Genomic DNA, 20,773 nt, shown 5'->3' with positions numbered 1-20,773 from the left:
TTCACAAGATAGTATCATCTTGATGCATTGTTCTCTTCCACTCCTGTGTTTGCTTCAATTGTTGCATTTGTGGAAGTTGTTGGTTTTCCATTTTTTTTGTCCCTCAGTAATATATGTCACCTCCTGTTGCTGCAAGAAGTTGAGACCTTGCAACTAGCTTGCTGTATCTGAAATACATTACACTCTTTCACTCCAAAACTCTGTCTATTTCTCCATGATTGTGTATGTGTGTTTGGATGAATGTATCTGGATGGGCCTTGTGGTAGTGTATGTTTGTATGTGTGTGTTTCTGGGTGGGTCACTTTGCTAGAGCATGTTAATGTATGTCTGTTAATGTGATGTATGGGTGTGTTTCCCCGTGCCAGTCTGTGTGTGTGTGTGTATCCTTTTTCCATTGCTGGTAGTAGGTGTGGGTGCTGGATGTTGGTGGTGAGTACTAGGTACTGGTGATAGATGCTGGGTGGTGTTGATGGTGGGTGCTGGGTGTTGGTGATGGTTGTGGGTGTGGGTAGTGTTGGTGATAGGTACTGGGTATGGGTGTTGGTGACAGCCATGAGTACAAGATGGTGCTCCTATGTGCACTGGCTTGCTGGAGACAAAGACAATAGACATTAAGGAGAACCCCTATGAAAAGTATATACAGGCCAAGAACACAGTTCATGGACAGAGGAGCAATAGATGCACAGAGGCGCAGTGGATGTGCAGGTTAAGATTTGATAAGGAGACAATGGTTTGTTCCCCTGAGCAATCAGCTGGAGACAGACCTAGAGCGCACTACTTGGGAGGGCCAAGTCCTGCCAGTAAACCTAAAGGTCACCACAGCCCTAGCATTTTTCACTATCAGATCCTTCCAGATACTCCTTGTGGAACACAGTAGACATTAGCCAGCCAGCTTTCTCATGCTGCATTGCTCAATGTCTACAGACTTTTTTCAGGAAATGCACTTAATATATTCTCTTCCCCCACAAGAGCAGCAGCATCATGAAACAATGACTTAATTCTATGAGCTGTCATGCTTCCCCTCCGTGCTTGTGGCAATTGCACCCAGATAATCATCAGACTACCCGCAGGCAAAGAGACCAACCACTGGAACAAAAATCTTTTCATTTCATCAACATGCAGGTAGACTATGATGCCTCACACATTATAACAGATGTGTGTACTTGCTATGCTGGGTCCTGTCACTGTGTCTACATTCTGTCACAATTGCAACCACACAGTTAAACACATGGGTGAAGGGAGATGATATACTTTGGGGCACTTGGAATAAATATGCACACTCATGCACAAGAAAATAGGGTCCTACTTTCCTTTTTAGAATAGTAGTGTAACTAGGTATATGTGATTCGGCATGTCCCCAGCAGCCTCATGTCATGACTTTTTATTACATGGTAATGTGTATAAGGCTGGTGTTAGACATTCAGGGGCCCAGGGCACAAACTGGGGAGGGGGCCTTCAATCTATGCTTCCTTCAGCATGAGGCAGGCTTGGAAACCGCCTGATGTATGAGGGACCTAGGGCAATTGTCCTGTTTGCCACCCACTAACGCTGACCCTGCATGCACATTTTGCTGGAAAATATGCACCCATGTTTCCAGTTCACAGATACTCATTATTTTGATCCCCATATTTATAGAATTGGGCCATATTTTGGGCATCATTGCAGTCAATGCCTTCTTAAAAATCTAGATATCACTCAATTTAATCCTTCCTTATTTATTTATTTGTCTTAACCTGTTTATAGTTTTTAACATGACATTTTTGCCATCTATTTTTATGTTTGAGTCTGGTACCTGCTACATAGACCCTGGTGAGGTGGATTATTGGTTCTCATTCCTGTAGTCAACTCAGTCCATTATATAGGGCTCCATCTGGTCTTATGGTCATAAGTACATAAGTATTGCCACACTGGGACAGACCACAGATCCATCAAGCCCAGCATCCTGTTTCCAACAGTAGCCATTCCAGGTCACAAATAGCTGGCAAGATCCCGAAAAAGTTCAATACATTTTATGCTGCTTATCCCAGAAATAAGCAGAGGATTTTCCCCAAGTCAATTTAATAATGGTCTATGGACTTTTCCTTTAGGAAACTATCCAGACCTTTTTTAACCCCCCTCCCCCCCAAGCTAGCCACCTTTACCACATTCTCTGATTGTTCTATCTTTGCTTTTATTCTGTACACCACACCATACCACCCCTGCACACTTGTAGCGTCTATGCTTCCTCTCTACAATAAAGAAGCAGACTTCTGTGTGGGTGAGGTAACTTGCAGATTTTTGTCCCACATAAGTGTGGATGTGGGAGTGGCATGGGCAGGCCAGGGGCTTGACCAACGCTTACATGCTAAGGTTGTAAAATACTAACAGTTACGCATGCAACTGTGACATTTAAGTGTGTGGACATTTACACCAACCATTGATATGGTGCAAGAAGCCATGCCTAGATGGTGCATAAATGCCAATATAAAATTTGTGCTTAACGTACAGCGTCCCAGCACCTAACTTTAGGTGACCTGTAGAGAATTACCCCAAAAACACTCATATCTGCTAGTATTTTATAACACACATACACAAATGATGTCTAACTTTAGGTGCCCTGTTATAGAATTAGGGGGATAGTGGAAGATTTTAGAAATGGCAAAGAGAAGAGGATTCACATGTCCAAGTCGGGAGGTGTGGAATTCTCATGCTATTTTAGAAGACACTCTGCAGATATACAGCCTCATATAAAATAAGAACAGGCTGTCCACATCCCAACTCCTCCACAGCCATAGGAAGCAACCATTTCAACATGCTGCACTTAGAGGAAAAAAGTACTCTCCCTCTAACATACACATAGAAGTTGGAGCACTGTTCTACAATCACCACTCCCTCACCGAATGATCCCGATCAGCGGCAGCCCTCCCCCTTTCACACATACCAGCAACCCTTCCTATGGCAATATCCGTCCCCCAGGCTCACCTTCGATGGTCCCCTTAAAGCAAGTATCTCCAACCATAGCACCCCCATCTAAGTTTTCTCAATGTAGAGAAGAAACTTTTGTTTGAGATTCTACAGTGCTACATAGGAAATAGGGCATTGGAGAATTCTGTCCATAGAAGGAATTAACATGGCATGTATTCAGCTAGCAGCAGCAGTCAGCATTTTTTTAAAGTACTGACTTCTGACACCTAAATTAGACCTGGATATTCAACATCTAGCCATGTCTTGGCACCAGCCCTGAATATCAGGATATGACTGAATATGTGTTGGCTAGGGGCGTTTATATGGGTCAAGGTTGATGTTCAGCTGAGACCCACATAAGAGGATCTGTCACGTTCCCAAGCTCACGTGCCTCCCCAGTTCCAATCCTCCTCTCAGCTCTGCCCTGCTGATCTGCTACTCCCCCACACTTAGCATCCCAGCTGCTTCTCCCTGCACACCCAACACCCCTCGATGCTTCTCTCCTCACACCCAGCACCCTCTGTTGTTTTTGCTACATTATAGGATTAACCAGATTTATTGTATATGATATGTTCTTTTTTGTAGCAAGATTGCCTGATATTATTGTGTAAACTCAGAAATATAAATAAAATAAACCATAAAATAGTTATTCCTTAATATCATAAATTTCTATATTCACAAGTATATTTTTGTTTATATGATATCACTTTATTTTTTAAGTATAAATGATACTTGTTATGATTATGTCAACAAAATATTTTCATTATGGGTTAATATTAAGGGGTCCTTCTACTAAGGTGTACTAATGAATTTAGTGTGCACTAACGATTAACATGCGCTAAATGATAAGATGCCAATAGGAATATAATGAGCATCTTAGCATTTGGCGCGTGCTCATTGATAGTGCACAATAAATCAGTTAGCATGCTTTAGTAAAAGGATCCCTTAGAAATTCAGGGATAATGCTAATGCTTATTAGGGGTGTGGGGGCCAAAATTGTTATTTTGTTTAGATTCCTGTGTTGTTGATACAATGTTTTATTTTGTTCTCTTTTTTCCCCATTTTGTTGGCAATGACATAAATGGATGTTGTAAATTGTACCTACTATTCATGAACAAATGCACACTATCATCTGAATTCTATAAAAGTTGTTAAAAATTACACATGTAAATTTGGGGGAACACCCAATCTGCATGCATAATTTAATTGGATGATGAGCTAATTAGCACTGATAATTGGCTTGTTAACAAGCAATTGTTGGCACTAATTAGATTTAACTAAAATATACACATAAATTTAGGTGCAGGATCCGCACCTAAATTTTATACATGAGTTTAAAAAGGGGGTGCAGAAATGGGAGGGTCATGAGTGGAACAAGGGCATTCCTAAAATTTACACAGGTACTTATAGAATAATGAGGATATGTGCCTAATTTAGGCATGAGGATTTGCACCACATTTCAGCTGGTACAAATGGCCACGCCTAAAGTTAAGCATGATTCCTGGGCATAAGCGCTATTCTATAAACCGTGCCTAGCTTTGGGACCCTTTTACAAAGCGGGGTAAAGCCAACGTGGGCTTACTGCATGCACGTTTGGAGCTACTGCCGGCCCAATGCAGGATCTGGTGGAAGGGAAAATAGGGCCCTATGTTTTTGCATGGTGGTTACCCGGCGGTAATTGGGCAGTGCCGTGCACTACCCGGTTACTGCCAGGTTACCGCAGGAGCCCTTACTGCCACCTCAATGGGTGGTGGTAAATGCTTCCCCCCCCCCCCCCCCCCCCCCCCCCCCATGGCCATGCGGTAAGAGCAATCTTACCTGCATGGCCATGTCTGTTTTGAGACTTTTTACCTGCTGCGGTAAAAAGGACCTCAATGTGTGGCAAAAATGGCCCCTGCTGCTACCGTGGGACCCTTTTTATTGTAGAAAAAGGGCCCCTTTAATTGTTGTTTATAGAATAGCGCTTTATCGGTATGACTTTTTTACCTTCATATAGAATTCACCCCTATTTGTGAATAATGCACACTATTAGAAAAGAGTGCACACTTCACAATAATATGCCTTCTTTGCAGAAAGTGCGCACTATTTCAGAATATACAAAATGTACGATGACACAAGAAAAACCTGAAACGTCAAGATTTATTCTATTGTTTCAAACTAAAACTAATACAATATGACATGGGAAATCATTTTCCAGGTTGTTTCAAATAAATGCACTTTCTTAATGCTTACAGATTGGTTTTATCAAGTTCTACAGTCTAGCATCCCGTATGGTCAGGGCTGGTCTTAGCAAGTGCGGGGCCCTATGCAGACCAATTTGATGGGGCCCCATCCTAGCCCGCCCCCACCCTAGCTCCACCCCTACCCTAGCTCCTGGGCTGTCCACCCCTCCCTCTGAGCTCCAGGGCGGCCACCCCTCCCTCCCTCTGAGCTCCCAGGCCATCCCCTTCGAGCTTCCTCCCAGCTCCCCCAGCTCCAGGGCTTCCCCCCCTCCCTCTCTCCCAGCTCCAAGGCCCCCCTCCCTCCCTCCCACCCACCGACCCACCCAGCTCCAATGCCCCCTCCCTCCCCCTCTCCCAGCTCCAAGGCCCCCACCTCCCTCTCTCCCAGCTCCAAGGCCCCCCTTCTTATCGGGAGGAAGAATGATGACTGTGGAAGGCAAAGCAAACTACCCTGCTAATAGTTGCCAAGGAACTGTCACACAGGTGGCAGCACTCACAGTTGCTTGCGATTTGCTACTTACATACAAGGGACTATCTTTATCTTTACAGAACATCCATACTAAAACAAAGAGATCTGGTGATCTGGAAGATCAGGACCTAAGCATCAAGTACTGACTGTAGGCAGAACTGGAGACTGCACAGGTCAAAGGGAATTTACTCTGTTTACAGTCCTCTCTTCCTATCCAGCACAGTTTAGTGAATAACAGAAGCTGGGAAATTTACAATTTGCACCTCCAGTCCCACCACGCTTGTACTGCTACACCCTCCCTGTCACCCCCCCCTCCCTCCCTCCCTCTGAATTTTAAAAGTTAACCTCGTCGACGTTGGGTTACAGCGGCCGGTAGGTAGCAGCAGCAGTGAAAAGCGTGCGAGCTGCTCCCACGCTTTTCACTGCTGCTGCTACCTGCCGGCCGCTGTAACCCGACGTCGATGAGGTAACTTTTAAAATTAAGAGGGACTCGGGAGGGGGGACTGGAGCTCGGGTGGTCGGGCGGGCGACTTCAGGCGCGCCGTGCAGGGCCCCCTTGAGCGCGAGGCCCTATGCGGTCGCTTCGCCCTAAGACTGGCCCTGCGTACAGTCTGTATAAATATATAAATAGAATGGTAAAGTACATAATAAATCAAAATATAGGACACATATACAGCACTTTTGTAATCATGTTTCATTTTCATGAACAAAATCACCTAAAAAATCAATAGCTAAATCGTTTGTGGATAATGATCACAGAAGATTGTGCCATATTTAGATCTAAGCACAGTAACACTAATTCTATAACGTGAGCACATAATTTTATTCTTAGGGCCAGATTCTGTAAATGGCGTCTAGAATCTAGGGGATCTTTACAAAGCCATGGTAAAAATGGCCTGCGGTAGTGTGGGCACGTCTTTTTGGCACACTGGGCCACTTTTTACCGTGGCTGGGAAAAGGCCATTTTTTAATGGGCCGGGAAATGGTCCATGTGCAAAAATTAAACCAGCATGTGCCTATTTACAGCCTGAGCCCTTACTGCCAGCCATTGACCTAGCGGTAAGGGCACACGCACTACCCATGTGGTAACCATACAGCTCACCAACCATGCAATGTGCGCCAATATTTTCTACCATGGGATTCGGTGTGTGCCAAACTCAGAATTACCGCTGGGTGCACACACTACACACACATTAGCCCTCCCACGGCTTTGTAAAAGGGTCCCCTTGATTCGTCCAAAAAAGTGCTTAGCACTATTCTATAGCTGCACCTAAGTTAGGCATGGATTATAGAACAGCTCATAGGGCCAGGGAACGCGCCTACATTTAGGTAAGGCCATTTACACCACTGAAAATGTGATGTGATGAAAATACCCACACCTAAATGTTGGTTCATTCCCCTGAATACTATAACAATGCACATAAATTTGAGTAAGCATGCTCACACTCTTCCTATGGCCCGTGCCCCCTTTTCAACTAAGCACATTAGGATTTACATGTGCCTCTTTTGTAGAATATGCCTAAAAAGAAGCAAGTGCAAATTCCAATGATTGACAATTATCACCACTGATTGGCTCGTTACTCAATTAAGGTGCATGCGTAAATTGGGCATGCACCCAATTTAACACAGGCTACTCGCCACAACCTTATATAGAATTTGGGTTTTAGTGTGCAAACATTGTACATGCATTATACACATAACTTCTAATTGGCGTTAACAACCAATTTTGCCTATAACTGGTGTTAATTAGCACTAATTAGCAGTTATTCTTGTAACTGCCTTAGTCGGTATTTAGCAAATTGTGCGCACTGAATCAATAGTGTACAACTGCAAGGGGGCATGGAACCCGGGAGGTGCAGGGCGGGTTGGAGATGTGCCTAGCACTTATGCAAATATCTTATAGAATATTAGCATTTATGCACCAACTGCCTACTGTTAGGCACTTACTCCAGACACTGAGTTAACATAACAGGAAATTCCTGGCAGACAAAGACCAGCATAGTCCATCCAGTCTGCCCAAAAGGTGGTCAGAGTTGAACTTACTGTCTATATGGGTTACCCTCTTCCCCCCCTCCCCATTGTTGTTAGGGCTGTACCTGCCACTCTGTGCAGGTTACTCCCGTCTATGCTCTCTTTGTGTGTGTGTGTGTGTGTGTGTGTGTGTGCGCAAAACATTTCAGCTCGCTTTTGGTTCATTTGGATTCCCCCCCCCCCCCACCCTATTTCAGCATTTTTTTTTGTTCTTTCATATGTTTCTTTTAGTAACTTTTATAATGCACTTATAACTTTGTAACACATACAAATTGTTTGTATACCTGTTAATTAATAGGTTAATGTGCATTAATTAATTTGAAGGTGCATTAAACACACATATCTAACGTATACTTTTCATTTGATAATTAACTATGGGTGCGAGTACCCAAAGACTTTGCACTTGTTCTTTCTGAGAGCAAAATATCAATGGAGGTAGAATGCATTGATCTGAAAATCCAATTATGTGCATTATTTCCATTTCCATTTATTGGTTCTTATGTCCCACATTATCCAAATAACATTCAGCTCAGTGTGGTTCACCGTACAACAAAAATATTACAGGAAAGTTAAAAGTACTTGTATAACAAAGATATTTTACATGAGAGCTAACAAATACACAGTATAACAGAAAAGATTTTTCATAAGAACAACAAGTAAGGGCTAGAACTTCCTAGCTCGTCAACATCGGTAAGCCAAATTTAACATATAGGCAAAACCTAGTTCATGGTTCTTTAAAGTGACATTTAAAAGGAGATAGAGCAGCTTTAAACTAGAAACTGGGGGAAGGCGACAATCGCTCAAAGCGCATGGTTCGGGATAAGGTATCTTTCAAAGATATCACCAAAACAGGGAAGATAGGGTATCCTAATAGTGAGGTTGCAAAAGAGACCGTAGTAGATCAGGTTGTCCTTAAATTAAGATAAAATCAGACAACAGATTGCAAATTAATACTGTCAAGTACTGAGCATGATGTAAATAGGAACAACAAACATAGTTTGAAATGTCTATATGCGAATGCCAGAAGCCTAAGAAATAAGATGGGAGAGTTAGAATATATTGCACTAAATGAAAAATTAGATATAATAGGCATCTCTGAGACCTGGTGGAAGGAGGTAACCAGTGGGACACTGTCATGCCAGGGTAAAAATTATATCGTAGTCATAGGGTGGATCGAATTGCTGGAGGGTAGCATTGTATATTGTAAAGCTCCCAGCCACGGAGGAGTGGGATAGGGCCCCTCACAGCCTGTGTCCTGCCCTGCTCGATCTCTGCACTTTTACAGTCTGGAAGTTTCTTTTTACCCTCCACGTTCTGGGGTTTGGAATTTCACAGGGTCCTTTGCAATCCACCGGAGCATAGGGAGAGCTATATTGTAATCCAGTCAAGGCTATCTTGCTCAACCTCTTTGCTTTTACAGTCTGGAAGTTTCCCTCTTAGCTGCCCCCTGCTTGGGACTAAGACTCCTAGGTAGGTGTGGCCCCTCAGTGCGTCCCGGATTCCACCACCACTTCCCCCCACTCTGTTCCAAACTCCCTCCGAGGCCATCCCTCTCTCTCTCCCTTCCCCTTCCTACAGAAGGGAAGGAGAGTCTCTGGTGCGCTCACTTCTTCCCCCCCCCCCCCCCCCCCCCACATCCTTTCTCTCAGGTTCCTTAACTTTCCTGATTAGGGAGAGAGTCAGAGTTGCAGCACAAATCCAAATTTAAACAGTTCATTTTTATCACAGTAGAAAACCCAATTTAAACAGGTCACTTTTATCACAGCACAAACCCCAATTTAAACAGCTCATTTTTCCGCTTCAACCTTTTTTCCCCCTGTCCACCTATTACCAGACCAGGGGAATGTAAGGGTCCCACCCTTTCACTGTCAGCACCAACTCCTGACAACCTCCCACTTGACCCAGGTTGAAACATTTGTTCCTTAATTCTCCTCTGATGCAGCCACCTTCTGCCCCCCTGCATCAAGCCAGAGAACCAGGCTGCCATCTGCCCTCTTAACTCTCTACCTTTAGCTTTGGCAAGAGCTGAGATATTCATGGGCTCCTCTTCCAAGCTCTCCTCTTTCTCTTTCTCCCCACCGTCCCCTGATTGCCAATCCATGGGTCTTCTACCCTGCCCCCTCCCAGCTGCTCTTCATTCCCCTGATTGACCTTACTCAGAGTCTCCTCCTTCCCCCTTAGCCCTCTGGCACTGGTAGTGTGAATAATTCTTACTCGCTGTACTCTGTGTCTCCTTCGGGGGTTTGCTGGGAATTGTAGTCCATGGCTCTACTTGGTGTCTCCCTCAGGGGCTGCTGGGAATTGTAGTCCCTGGCTCTACTCTGTGTCTTCCTCAGGGTTGCTAGGATTGTAGTCTTTGGCTCTCATATTCCTCTGAGAAGGTGACCAACTGCTGTCCCTAACATGCTGGATCCTTGGGGACCAGAATCTATGGCAACCACCCCTAAGGGTGGACTCCAGCCACCCCGAAGGAGCCCTTCCACTCCATGTCTTCGTACTCTTCACAATATTAAGGAGAGCCTTGAATCAAATTCTGCAGGAAACAAAACACATCTTGGAATCTCTATGGATTGAAATTGCATGTGTAAAGGGGAAAAGGATAGTGATAGGAGTGTACTACCATCCATCTAGCCAGATGAATAGATGGATGCAGAAATGTTAAAGGAAATTAGGGAGGCAAACAAACTTGGCAACACAATAATAATGGGTGATTTCAATTACCCCGATATTGAATGGATAAATGTAACATCAGGGCACGCTAGGGAGGTAAAATTCCTTGACGAAATCACAGGACTGCTTTATGGAGCAGCTGGTACAGGAGCCAACGAGAGAAGGAAAAATTCTAGACCTAGTCCTTAGTGGAGCGCATGATCTGGTGCAGGAGGTAATGGTGCTAGGGGCCGCTTGATATTCGTGATCGGATTTGATATTAGCTTTGAAGTATACATAGGAAATCAAATACGATAGCATTTTTTTTAAAAAAGGAGACTATGATAAAATGAGAACAACGGCGAAAAAAGAAACTTAGAGGAGCAGTATATTAAAAGCAGATGACCGAGGAGTAAAGGGGCGATCAGGAGACAAAGCCATAGCAGAGAGATTAAATGAATTCTATGCTTCAGTCTTCACCGAGAAGATTTGGGAAAGTTAACAGTGCCAGAAATGGTATTCAAAGCTGACGAATCGGAGAAGTGCTCAGGCCTAAAGTTAGTGCATAAATGTGGACTTATGCTAGTCTTTATAACTGAAAGTGTACACATAATTGCTGAATATTAGATTGTGAGCCCTCTAAGGATAAGAAAAAGTACCTGCATCTATTGTGTACATTGCTGGTAACGTCTAGTATCACTATATAAATGATTAGTAGTAGTAGTAGTAGTAACTGAATTCATGATCAGTGCACAACATCTTGGCACCAAACGTTTTGCAATCTAGAAAATGACCCCCTATGGTCTTAAATGTTGTCATACTCTACACAGTTCAGAAGTACTCATGACTACATGATGAATTTATTTGTCCAATCCCATTGTGGTGTCAGGGTATATGAGATACAGAATAATCATCCAGTACTGGAATTACCAAAAGAAGTTTGTTTCTTTAAGATCAAGCTTCTATCAGTTCCTACCCGAAACTCTTTTGCAGCAAAATAATAGCAGATGGCGTCAAGACAGCAATTGATGTTGGGCCAAACACATTGCTATCTGAACGAACAAACTAATGTTTTGCTTCATGGAACAGTCTGAAATAACATGTTTGTCTCATCTAAATACTGAAGAAAATACCCAAATGACTTGGCGTGAACAATCACAAACTGTAATCAGATTTGCAGCAATGATGCATATGCATACAGTATGATCTATAGTTTTTTGTTCTACATTTCTGTGATTGCAGAAGAGGTTCTGATGATCTGGATAGAGCAGTAGGCCACTATAATCAGAGGGATAAGAAAGCCAAAGACTTCCAAGGGAAAAAATGATGGGGTGCAGTCCATGACTCATCTGAGATATGTGAAGCATCTAATGTGGTCGTTAGTCCCATGGAAATCATAGACAGGAATATCCCAAGCCAAACTAATATCCAAATACAGCAGCAACTTAGCAGTGCTTTTTTTGGTGATCTGAAAAGTTTTGCTTTGAAGGGATGCTTTTGACAGCATATCGGTCTAAACTGATGCAAGTGATGATAAAAAATACTCCCATACGTGTTGACAAAATAGATGGACTCCACGAGAGCGCATAACATCTTTGGCCCCTGCTTATCACTACTGGAAAAGTGAATCTTGAAAGGGAAGGAGAGTAGGAGCAATAAGTCTGAAGCTGCAAGGTTCATCATGTAGATAGATGTCTCTGTCCATTTCCTCAGGGAGTAGCAAACACCCATAAGGCCAGCACATTAAGAATAAAGCCAAAAATGAAGGTAGGAATGTAATCGCAAGCTGGAAATACTTCATTAAATTGTCAACATCATAAAAGGAACAGCTATTGCTTGCATTCATGTCTTTTCTAAAATATACAAAAAAAATGTCATCATTATTACTGTTCAGATACAATTTTACGCATTAAGCACACTTCTTAGCATTACAACAGAACAAAAGTCCCACACGAGTTGATATTTACCAGGATTTAACCAGGTATGATGATTCCTACCTAGTTAAATGCTGCTAAATGGCCCTAGAGTAGACATTCAGCAGCATTTAACCAGATAGAGTTACTTAACATTTGTTCTGACCATCTTAGCACTATTCAATTAGTGCCAGTGTAATCCGGGGGCAGAGTCAAGGTAGTCCCTGAAGTTATCTGGAAGCTAGTGGCCAGGTAACTATCTGAACAAGTAGGGGCCACATAAAATCAATCCAGGTTCCAGCACTGAATGTCACTGGTAGCCAGAGAACTTCCAGATATTCAGTCCTGTTATCCAGATAAGGGCCTGACACTGAATATTTGGACACATATCAGCAGATGACAATCATTGTGGCCTGAATATTTTTAGTGTTTTTTGCATTCCAAAAAAATTGAGTACAAAAGAAGGATCGGTGCTTCTTTGGACAATGAAACACTACATTGTTATTGTCCTAAGATGTCTCCATGTATAAATCCTTGCAATTAACTACATGACATCACATCTAAGTTCCTTATAGTCCTCAGTTGACCTGCTTATCTCTATGAAGATAATTAAGAAGACTGGGACAACCAGGAATTACACTAAAACATGTTCCCTGATACTCAAATCGATTTAAGAGGTGCCGTTAAATTGCCTGTTGCTACCTAACCCCCTATATTCAGCAGCACTAAACCGGGCAGTACCATTGAATATTGCCTCTGACCAATCCATAGTGGCTTTAGGGAGAAGCCCTGGGGGTTATACAGGGCTGGCAATATTCAGTGCCAGGGACCCCATAGCTAAGCAGTTGAAATTAGGACAGCTTCAAAAGCGCCCAGCATGCACCATTCCTGTGCTGGGGAAATAGGGCTGTAGATTTAGCATGGCACTAATCAAGCGGTAATCAGGCAGTGCCATGAGCTACCAAATTACTGCTGGGTTAGCATGGGAGTCCTTACTGCCGCCTCATTGGGTGGTGGTTAGTGCTCCCCCTCACATGGCCATACTGGGTCAGACCAATGGTCTATCTAGCCCAGTATCCTGTTTTCCAAACAGTGGCCAAATCAGATTTCAAGTACCTGGCAGAAACCCAAATCATGGCAACACTCCATACTACAAATCCCAGGGCAAGCAGTTGCTTCCCATGTCTGTCTCAACAGCAGGACTATGGACTTTTCCTTCAGGAACTTGTCCAAATCTTTTTTTAAACCCAGATACACTAACTGCTGTTACCCACACTCCTCCGGCAAAGAGTTCCAGAGCTTAACAATTTGTTGAGTGAAAAAATATTTTCTCTCCTATTTGTTTTAAAGTATTTCCATGTAACTTCCTCGAGTGTCCCCTAGTCTTTTCTACTTTTGGAATGAGTAAAAAATCAATTTACTTCTATTCGTTCTACACTACTCATATCTCTCCTCATCCGTCTCTTGTCCAAGCTGAAGAGCCCTAATCTCTTCAGCCTTTCCTTTTACAAGAGGAGTTCCATCTACCTTATCATTTTTGGTGGCTCTTTCTTTGAACCTTTTCTATTCCACTATATCTACCGCATGGCCATGGCCATTTTCAGCCTTTTTACCAAGCTGCAGGGAGTGGCAAAAACAGCTCCCGCCACTAGTGCACGGCCATTTATTTTTACCGCAGCTTGGTAAAAAGACCCCAGAGTTAGGAAAAAAAAAAAAAACTAATAGAAAATAGGCTCTTGTCACATGGTATCAGGATACCTAAATGGATGCACTTACTTATAGAATTGCCCCCTGGTTGTACATGCGAGGGATGAGGGGATTCCTGAAAGTGTATGTGTATGTTGGGAAGGGGGGGGGGGGGGGAGTTTGGTGGTGATACAGGAGCACACTAACAATTCTGGATTTGTAAAAGTATGTACGCAGGTCTACATGGAAATCAGCCTGCACAAATAATAGGGTCAGATTGTATATTAATTTTTTCCTCTTCTTGAGTACGTCACTTCACCCTCCGTTGCCTCAGGTACAATTTAGATTTCAAATCCACTTGCAGAGGGAAATAGCCTGAGCTCGGGTTTGGAAAAGGCAAGTAATTAAATGTAAAACCCTAACCCAAAATTGCTTCCTATTGTTTGTACACTGATATGAGCATCCCTTAAAAAATTCTGTTCATAAGTGTGCCCCTAGTTAAAATAGGTAAGTAGAATCTCTGATTAGCATTTTGGTTACAATGAAGTTTGTTTATTTTGTTTGCCTGCTGGCTGAATAAACATTTGAAAACATTTCTCTAAAACCCAAACAGTTGAATTTTAAGAAAATACCCAGTTTACCCAGTTCTTGATGGCTTGAACATAATATTTCTGTATTAACTGAAGTTACAAATGTAAACTAGACTCCAGAGGAGAAATGATTAAACCATTCTAGAATAAGAGTGACAAATTTGTCATAGAATTGCTCACTTTATAACTTTGGTAGAAATACAAACAAACCACCCTGCAGCAAATGGAACACTGATTAGAACTGAAGAGCAGTTAGATAGGCATTGCTATTGTATAACATACTGGAAAGAAACAGGGTGTTTGGGAGAGGAGAGAATGTATGTTGTAATCTCTTACAGAAAAGCACAGTGGAATTGGGATCCTTTTGGAAAATAACACTACAAACATAATACAATCATGTATTGCTAAGGTTTTTATTTCAATCACAATAAAAAATGGATCTTTCTGAAGAGGTTTAGTTTGGTAATGTTGATTTAACAACACCACAAAATAGCTTGAGAATCCTCATTACACTATTGGGGATTACCACAATGTCATAAAGTTAATATAAAGGATTTTCATCATGGTAAATTTGATATAGAAGTCAACAAGTTATTATCTCTCTGTTTTAGACTTTGGCAATAACATTTTGATTGTGCACATATCCAATTCACAAATCTGAAAATCTCTCAATTATATTTGCATTTTCAGCTATTGATACACGTGAGCGTAACAATGACCTTTGAATTAAATGTAGTTCAAATTTTTAACTGTTAAGCTACATTAAATTGTTTTACATTCAAAACTCTCAGAAATTATTCATGTAGCATTAAAAATGAAAATCTATTCACCTGGCCTTCCAATGAGCCAGCTTGAAGACAGATTGATTCAGAAGTCTTGAGCAGCCAGGGTGTACACTGAACCCAGCTGAAGTTGTTGTTACAGCCTAAGATGAAAAACCAAAGCTATTAGCTACACGAAACCTACTGACCACATCCTTCTCAAATGAAACCAAGGGTACTTTCTGAATTTATCTGCCTTATTTTTCAAACATGCAAATAGATCCCATACATATTTATTGGGGTAATACTGAACAACCGACTGGATTGGGGACCTTGAGGCCTGAGATTGGATGACCCTGTTCTACCACATAGCAATACACAGAACAACAGTTCAAAGGAAAAGAAATAAGAAAGCCTCAGTTTGGGGTTGATATTCTACCCCATGGAAGCGTCTGCAAGAATGGCTTGATACAACAAGATGTTACTCTCACTGTGAATGGTCATTTTTAAAACAAAAAGGAGGAAATATTTTTTCACTCAACAAATAGTTAAGCTCTGGAACTCTTTGCCAGAGGATGTGGTAACAGCCGTTAGCATATCTGGGTTTAAAAAAGGTTTGGACAAATTCCTGGAGGAAAAGTCCATAGTCTGCTATTGAGACAGACATGGGAAGCAACTGCTTGCCCTGGGATTTGTAGTATATAATGTTGCCATGATTTGGGTTTCTGCCAGGTACTTCTGACCTGGCTTGGCCACTGTTTGGAAAACAAGATACTGGGCAAGATGGACCATTGGTCTGACCCAGTATGGCTACTCATGTTCTTATTTGCATAATATGCAAATGAATCCCTTGGAGGGGCATAATCGAAAGGGTGGGAGGGGATTAGTGACCACTGGAGAATTCAGGGGAGGTCATCCCCGATTCCCTTTGGTGGTCATCTGGTCAGTTCGGGCACCTTTTCGTGGCTTGGTCTTAACAAAAAAAGGAGCAAGTAAAGTCGTCCAAGTACTCGTCAGGGACGCCCTTTTTTTTTATTATGGGTCGAGGACGCCCAAGTGTTAGGCACGCCCAAGTCCCGCCTTCGCTACACCTCTGACATGCCCCTGTGAACTTTGGTCGTCCCTGCGACGGAAAGTAGTTGGGGATGCCCAAAATCGGCTTTCGATTATGCCGATTTGGGCGATAATGGGATAAGGACGCCCATCTTCCGATTTGTGTCGAAAGATGGGCGTCCTTCTCTTTCAAAATAAGCCTGATGATGACTTTCATATTTTAATTTTATTTTTTTATTTTTGTTACATTTATACCCCGTGCTTTCCCACTCATGGCAGGCTCAATGCGGCAGGCAATGGAGGGTTAAGTGACTTGCCCAGAGTCACAAGGAGCTGCCTGTGCCGGGAATCAAACTCAGTTCCTCAATTCCCCAGGACCAAAGCCCACCACCCTAACCACCCTAACCCAGTGGCGTACCAAGGGGGAGGCGGTGGGGGCGGTCTGCCCCGGGTGCATGCCGCTGGGGGGTGCCGTGGCACGCGCCTGCTCTGAGTTCGCTGACTTCGCGCGTTCGCTGCAGCTCCCTCTGCCCTGGAACAGAGGGAGCTGCAGCGAATGCACGAAGTCAGGGAACTCTGAGCAGGCGCGCGCTGCGGCACCCCCTCCCAGCGGCGTGCACCCGGGGGGGGGGTCCACGCTGCATCGGGGGGGGGGGGGTGCTGCACCCGGGGGGGGGGGCGGGGTGCCGCCCCGGGTGTCCGGCCCCTAGGAACGCCACTGCCCTAACCACTAGTGAGGGAAACCTCACTAGTTTTTTTGCAAAAACATTTAGCTACCTCTATGAGCCATTTATTTATGATCATTTGTAACCTGCAAAACTGCTCCCTTCACCCCACTGGATCACCAAGGACTTCAGGTAGGCCAGGAAGGCCTATTTTGAGTTGAGGGTGTGGGAGTTGAAGATGTGAGGGGTATGGACCTGCAGGAGGGGGTGGGGATCTTGTTTCATTGGGGCTGGTTCTGGAGAGGGGCTATGGACCTCATCAGGGAGGTAGGAGGGGGATTGGAGGCAAATAGGTCATTTTTTTTTTGGGTCCTGGCCAATATTCAGCCAGGGCCTGCATAATTGTGTTATGCTAGCCTCAGCTGAATATCACTTGGGACCTGCATAGTCCCATTTAAATTAGCCCCAGATATTCAGTGCCGGTGCCTGGACATGGTCTGACACTGAAAATCTGTGACTAATCCTTCTCACAGCATTTTAAAAAATATTATTGAATATTATTCCCTAGTGGTTTATAATTTGTCAATGTGGCAATATTGTGTCATTAAATTTTAGGTGGATTCCATTGTTTTCATGACTTTATTACATCTTTAAAGTTGATGTAAACACTATGGCAGATGAGAACCAATTAGTCCATTCAGATTAGCCAGTTGTCTTCCTCTTTGGTTTTCTATCTCTGTGAGTAGATGAGTATATAGATTTACAATGCATAACCCAGAACCAGCTTCTCCACATTTTAAAACCTTTTCCCTTCCTTCCTTATCTTCAATAGCTGTCCCAGTTATGATCATTACTTTTAGGCTTTTAATTACAATGTGCTCAGTCACTGTAATGCAGGATTGTGTAATGCAGGATTGTGATTGGCCTGAACTTACAGTGGTACAGAGGAGAGGAATGCAATATTGAATGAATGTTACCAGCCTGACTGTGATAATGAGGCAAAACACTCAATTTGTAGCTACAGTGGTCATCCTGTAGTTCTTCCTCTGTGCTGCTTGGGGCTTGTGCGTTACAGGGGCTTTTCTGGGCTTTACTAGCCAACACCATTGTTTCCTCTGTCATTGGCACTGGAGCTTGGCAGGTTTGGGTTTCAGCTGTGGCAGCAGACAGCCTTGCTGCTGCTGTACTTGAGTTGTGCTGCATGCCAGCTCTGCAGGGAGGGGGTACTAATGCAAGTAGAGGCTGGAGCTTGAGGTTGATTACTTCCACAGATAGAATGAAGAGCTTCACACAGAAGTATAGCTGTCACAGTCATGGATGGAAGTGAAAGTGGTAAGAATAGGGTTACCATTCATCCGGATTTCCCCGGACATGTCCTCTTTTTGAGGACATGTCCGGGTTTTGCCCGCACGCACGTTTGTCCAGATTTCTGGACAGATGTGCGGGCGTGCGGACGTACGGGCGTGTGTGCGGGTGGCGCCATGGGTCTCCCCTCCCCTTCCCTTCCTTACTATCTGCCCTGGTGGTCTAGTGACCTCTTCAGGGCAGGAAAGAGCCCCCTCTTTCCTGCCCGGAGCGCCGTCTTGCCCTTCATCCTTCTCCATCTCGGCTGGGGATTCAAAATGGCCACCGAGGGGGCGAGGTGACTGAGAGCAAGGAACCTGGGCCCCTGGTGGTTAGACCTGGTGGCTGCTGTGAACTGATGGCTTGCCGTTTCCCATGTTCCAGAAGATATGCTGGTCCGGTCCGGATGTTCCAGCCTTCCAGATTGTTTTGGGAGTTTTTTGGAACTAAGCAGTACCCATACCTGGTGAACTCCCTTGTATGCTGCCTTTATTAACCACCTGGGAAGGTTTCTAGTTTGCCTTGCTACAGAGGTCCTCAGAGGAGTTTCCTTTGGTGAGAGTTGTTGCAGTGCTGCTGTGCTATTTCCTGATTGTGGCTTTGACCCTGCTTGACTTTTGGTTTATTCTTCTGTCTGCTGCCTGCCCAGACCCGGCTTGTTTTCTGGTTTGTTCTGCTACTTGCTGCCTGCCTGGAACCCCGGTGTTTTCTGGACATGTCCTGCTGTCCGCCGGCTGGCTGCTGTTCCTGCAGTTCTGCCTTCTTGCCCTGTCCAGTAAGTCCTGTCGGCCGCCTGCACCCAGGGGCTCAACTCCTGAGGAACGGCGGTCAAGTGCAGGTGAAGTTTGGGTTGAATTCCTGTCCTGCTTGCTCCAGCTTGCATTGCTCGGCTGTAGTCCTCGCCTGGTAGTTCCAGTCCTGAATTTGCTGGTACGTCTGTTCTGCCTTGTCTGTGTTTGGGTGATTTCTCCTGCTGCCCACCCCTCGGCAGTGACCCAAGGGCTCACTAACCCCGAAGTTCCACAAGAAGCGTGACAGATTGCAAGGCCATGAGCTCGGAGGGATCAGCCATCATGCAGGTGCTGCAGGTGAAGTTTGGGCTGAATCCTGTCAGAGTTCTGCCCTGTCTCTGGTATGGGGCGGTTTTGCCCGCCACTGCCGTGGGGCGGCGGTGGCGGGCAAAACCACCCCACACCAGAGACAGGGCAGAACTCTGATAGTTCCTTTTATCTTGGTGCACCATATGCCTGGTGTCCTCGGTTTCCATTATGGCCGAAAACCCGGGACGACCATCTCTAAGGTCGACCTAAATGTTTTTAGGGCGTCCCCGACCATATTATCAAAACGAAAGATGGACGCCCATCTTGTTTCGATAATGCGGGGTTTCCCGCCCCTTCACTGGGACGTCCTGCGAGGACGTCGTCAGGAAAACTTGGGCACCCTGTTCAATTATGCCCTTCCACATGACTTAGTAGGGGAGATGGGCCTATGAACAGTGAGGAAAGAGAAAATCATAGGCAGCAGCTTATGAATATTTTGTTGGTGTTGTACAGAGTTTGATAATCATACGGCAGGCTTTGGGACAAAAAAGGTCTTTAACTTCTTCCTAAAGGTGAGGTAGTTGTTATCTGTCCTAATATCGATATGGAGGGAGTTTCAAAGTGAAGTCCCCCGTATAGGGAAGAGAAAACTAAAAATCTTTAAAAATCTAATTCCTTTGTGCGACAAGGAGTCCAATTTCTTCTCTTCCTGGGATGACTTCTTCCCTTCCACTTCCAGGGCTGCATACCAGTTATTCCATGTGAATGAAGGTGGAGTCGGGGTGTAGATTCCATTGATTTTGATAAGTGTCCAGTTGTTATCTGGTGATCTACTTTCAACTTCCCCTTTGCAGAAATTTTTTTTAAAATCTTAAATACCTCAAGAAGATTTTCATTGATTCAGTCCTCATTGTTGCAGTTGTTTTTCAGCTTCTCTCCTTTCCCCAACCTGTTTAATGACAAAGTTGACCTTCAGTCATTTTTCAAATTGACCCAGTTCTTTTTTGGGATATGAACAAGAATCAGTTCAAGTAGGGTTTTTTTGGACGATCTAGAAGTCTTGTAGACTTTACCTATTGCCATTTACTTTGTTTCAGTGCTGAACTTTTCTGCTTTAGTCAGTTTCAGTTTTAATACTAAACTGGCCTATAAACATTGATTTTGATATTCTGGTCAACCAAGTATGTTGCTGACATTTAGGCATGGTAAGAGGAAAATATAGGTTGCTAGCAAATAAAGCTGCATATGTTATACCACAACTTCATTATTTTTTTTTCCTTTTCAGCATTTCTAGCCTCAAACTAAATTTACCTGCAACCACAAATTTTGTAAATATATGTTCAAACACTTCTTGTACCATACTGAAAAAACACTAGCAGGGTCTTTAGCTTTACAATTATCTAGTGC

The 20,773-nt window shown here is 43.8% G+C and overlaps 1 pseudogene; it reads right to left on the bottom strand.

Moving 5' to 3' along the window:
- Positions 1–11,224: 11,224 nt before the first annotated feature.
- Positions 11,225–15,387, bottom strand: LOC115478457 (annotated as a pseudogene).
- Positions 15,388–20,773: the final 5,386 nt, after the last annotated feature.

Source organism: Microcaecilia unicolor, chromosome 10, assembly GCF_901765095.1.
Source record: "Microcaecilia unicolor chromosome 10, aMicUni1.1, whole genome shotgun sequence".
In the NCBI taxonomy this organism is placed as follows: Eukaryota; Metazoa; Chordata; class Amphibia; order Gymnophiona; family Siphonopidae; genus Microcaecilia; species Microcaecilia unicolor.
This window is presented reverse-complemented; position numbering and strand designations above follow the sequence as displayed.